This window comes from Triturus cristatus, chromosome 4_1 (assembly GCF_964204655.1).
Source record: "Triturus cristatus chromosome 4_1, aTriCri1.1, whole genome shotgun sequence".
NCBI classification, from domain to species: Eukaryota; Metazoa; Chordata; class Amphibia; order Caudata; family Salamandridae; genus Triturus; species Triturus cristatus.
The window spans coordinates 1,030,311,958-1,030,316,022 of NC_140585.1; positions in this window are offsets into that span (position 1 = coordinate 1,030,311,958).

Genomic DNA, 4,065 nt, shown 5'->3' on the forward strand with positions numbered 1-4,065 from the left:
CAGCACTCCCGAAGAGAGGGATCCCTGTAGAAGCCAGAAGCAACTTCAAACTCCCCTGGACCAGTGGCACTAGTCTCCTGCAAACTGAAGAAAAAAACACTCACCGGATCTGTGGAATCGCTGGTTATCAGGCCCTTCCCGGGGTCGCCCAAATCCAGGTAGTCCAGTGCATTGAGGGAGTTGTCGTCTCACCTGCACAAAGTTTCAGACAGCGACCTCACTCCCGGGGACCCAGTGAAGCTCCAGTACCTTTTTGCTGTCCTTATAGCTGCTAAGGCTTGTTGGTCACCAATATGGCAACTTACCTCCACTCTCAATGTTTCATCTGCAAGGAACACCATGCAACAATCGGACATCAGCAGTTGTTTCTGATATGTTTTCGCATTCTGTTTCTTGCAGTAACATGTAAAGGCTAAAAACCAACATCCCTAGGGTGCCATTCAGCATCAGGGACAGCCAAGACAACTCTATATCTGGACTCCATGTGCTAGGTAAAATTGATCAGACTGTCATGGGCTGGCTCAGGGGCTTGCACGACTTTAACCCTGTAAGGGATCCACATAACTCAACCTGCAAGGGACTGATTGACACTAGTGGCTTTTCACATTGACCGCAATTATATCTGTTTCATGTAGTATTTTGCAATGATTTAATATTGCAACACAAATCTATAACACCAGTTATATGTATGCTCATTTTGGTGTCTAGATTAAGATAAAAATACATTCTATGTTTTAAAATTGGTGTCAGATTTCTCTTGAGTCATGTCAATTACTTATCCTCCATGTTGGTACTCTGAAATGCTTAACACATGTTCCTCTAGTAAAGCCTAATAAAGAATACAAAAATATCCTGCCTGTATTTGTATTTATTTGGCAGAATCTCTTGCCGTCTTGACAACACTAGGAGTCCTGTGTAGAGCAAGAAACAACAATAACTATGGAAGCAGCTGAGGTACATGCACATTTATTAGACAAAGATCCAAAAATAAAAAAACAAAATACATATTATCATTTTTTTTGTCAATATTAAATTTAAAAATAATTTAAATAATCTATAGTCACATCTATATAAGCTTATAAGTAACTAAATAGAAAAAAGTAAACAGCAGACACCAAGAGAAAATATGTATAAACCTCTAGTCAAAACTTCCAAATATACCATATTTATACAACATCCAATGAACACATTATAAAAACAGCAAAAAATGTCAAAGTCTGGAGAACAGAGACCTGTACAGCTTTTGGGAGGGCCTGAGATTATAATGACTTCTACCGGTAGGATAGTTATATTTTTATTTGTCTCAATGTCCTGAGTTAGTGCTCTCTTTAATGACTTGTTGGTATATTTCAAAACAATGAATGTGTACAAATGTCCTGTGATGGTCTCCAGAACTTGCACTGACGTGCATTTCGGTGATGACCCTAGTATACAGGTCACACCTTCTTCAGGGCGCTAAAAGCGTGAAGTGATCAGAGGGTCTTGGTGCCAACAGTAAGTAAGTACTGTCATGATAAAGGATATACAAATCCTTACATTTTTTTCTTGGCTCCAAAGATTAAAAATGTATTCAACTAAATAAACAAAGGTGAAGTGTAGAAAGATACATGTAGTACTTTTAAGCCTGGAAGACAAGGCAAAGAAAAGAAAGAAATTGTGCGACAAAAATAGATGAACCGTGGTGTCTGATATATATATCTTAGTAGGCAAATGATAACTGTGTGTACAGTCCAGAAAGATAGCAAGAAAAACAGTCACCACATGAGTACCAATGAAGGAATGTATGTGCTATATAGTTCATGATCAGACCAATAGACCCATCCGCAAGAATGGAAAGAATGGAAAAGAAATCTCAATGTGGGCCCAAGATAAGGCACATAAACTAACTAAAGGATCACAGGATCGGGGTGACTGCTTACCTGTATGGTAGATTACATTTCACAAGTCAGGGGGCTGATGTGGCAAAATGTACCTCCCTAGAAGCCCCTGGGTGTCTAGTTTTCAGAAATGTGTGGGTTTGGTAGGTTTCCCTAGATGGCTGCCGAGCACGGGGCCAAAAACCCAGGTGACCCCCCTTGCAAAACCAGGTGGTTTTGAGATAGGCAATTTTGAAGTCACCTCACTACGTTTTGGGCCCTTGCCTGTCGCGGGTACTTGGGCCTCCCACACAAGTGAGGCACCATTTTTACCGGGAGACCTGGGGGAACGCTGGGTGGTGGGAAATTTGTGTGAGCCCGGTGATGCCACAACTTTCCCACACAAAAATGTGTGAAAAAAGTGATTTTTTCAGCTAAAATTGAGGTTTGCAGGGGACTATGGGTAAGGAAACGTTGTGGGATCCATGCAAGCCATACCCCCCTGGAAGTCCCCGGGTCTCTAGTTTTCAGAAATGTGTGGGTTTGGTAGGTTTCCCTAGATGGCCACCAAGCACGGGGCCAAAAACCCAGGAGACCCCCCTTGCAAAACCAGGTGGTTTTTAGATGGGCAATTTTGATGTCGCCTCACTACGGTTTGGGCCCTTGCCTGTCACGGGTACTTGGGCCTCCCACACAAGTGAGGCACCATTTTTATCAGGAGACCTGGGGAACGGTGGGTAGTGGGAAATTTGTGCGAGCTCGGTAATGCCAGAACTTTCCCACACAAAAATGTGTGAAAAAAGTGATTTTTTCAGCTAAAATTGAGGTTTGCAGGGGATTCTGGGTAAGGAAACATTGGAGCATCCATGCAAGCCATACCTCCCTGGAAGACCCCAGGTGTCTAGTTTTCAGAAATGTATAGGTTTGCTAGGTTTCTCTAGATGCCGGTTCACAAACTACATCTAGGCACTTTGTCAAAAAAGGCTCATTTTTCTCTGCGAAATTGAGGTGTGACCATGTTGCGTTTTGAGCAATTTCCTGTCGCGGCACTAGGCCAACCCACACAAGTGAGGTGCCATTTTTCTCGTAAGATTATGGGGAGCACGGGGTAGGTAGACATATTTGGATCCATGCAGATTCCAGAACTTTCCACCACAGAAATGTGGGGAAAATATGTTTTTTTGGACAATTTCTAAGGTTTGCAAGGGATTCTGGGTAATAGACCCTGGTGAGAGGCAGTCAAGTCCCCCCATCCTGAATTCCCCTGGGTGTCTAGCTTTCAAAAATTTATAGGTTTCCCTGGTTTCCCTAGGTGTCGGCAGAGCTAGGGTTCACAAACTAAAGCTAGGCACTTTGCCAAAAAAGGCTCATTTTTCACTGCGAAATTGAGTTGTGACCACGTTGCGTTTTGCACCGTTTCCTGTCACAGGCACTAGGCCAACCCACACAAGTGAGGTACCATTTTTCTCATAAGACTTTGGGGAACGCGGGGTGGGTAGAAATTTGTGGATCCACTCAGATTCCAGAACTTTCCACCACAGATATGTGGGGAAAATTTGTTTTTTTGGACAATTTTTAAGGTTTGCAAGGGATTCTGGGTAACAGACCCTGGTGGGAGGCAGTCAAGTCACCCATCCTGGATTCCCCTGGGTGTCTAGTTTTAAAAAATTTATAGGTTTGCTAGGTTTCCTAAGCTGCCGGCAGAGCTAGAGTTAAAAAACTACAGCTAGGTACTTCGCCAAAAAAGGGTCATTTTTCACTGCAAAATTGAGGTGGGACCATGTTGCCTTTTGCACTGTTTCCTGTCACGGGCACTAGGCCGACCAACACAAGTGAGGTACCATTTTTCTTGTAAGACTTTGGGGAATGCGGGGTGGGTGGAAATTTGTGGATCCACACAGAATCCAGAACTTTCCACCACAGAAATGTGGGGAAAATGTGGTTTTTTTCAACAATTTTTTAGGTTTGCAAGGGATTCTGGGTAATAGACCCTGGTGGGAGTCAGTCAAGTCACCCCATCCTGGATTCCCCTGGGTGTCTAGTTTTCAAAAATGTATAGGTTTGCTAGGTTTCCCAAGGTGCCGGCAAAGCTAGGGTTCAAAAACGACAGCTAGGCACTTTGCCAAAAACTGTCATTTTCCTTGCGAAATTGACCACGTTGCCTTTTGCACTGTTTCCTGTCGTGGGCACTAGGCCGACCCACACAAGT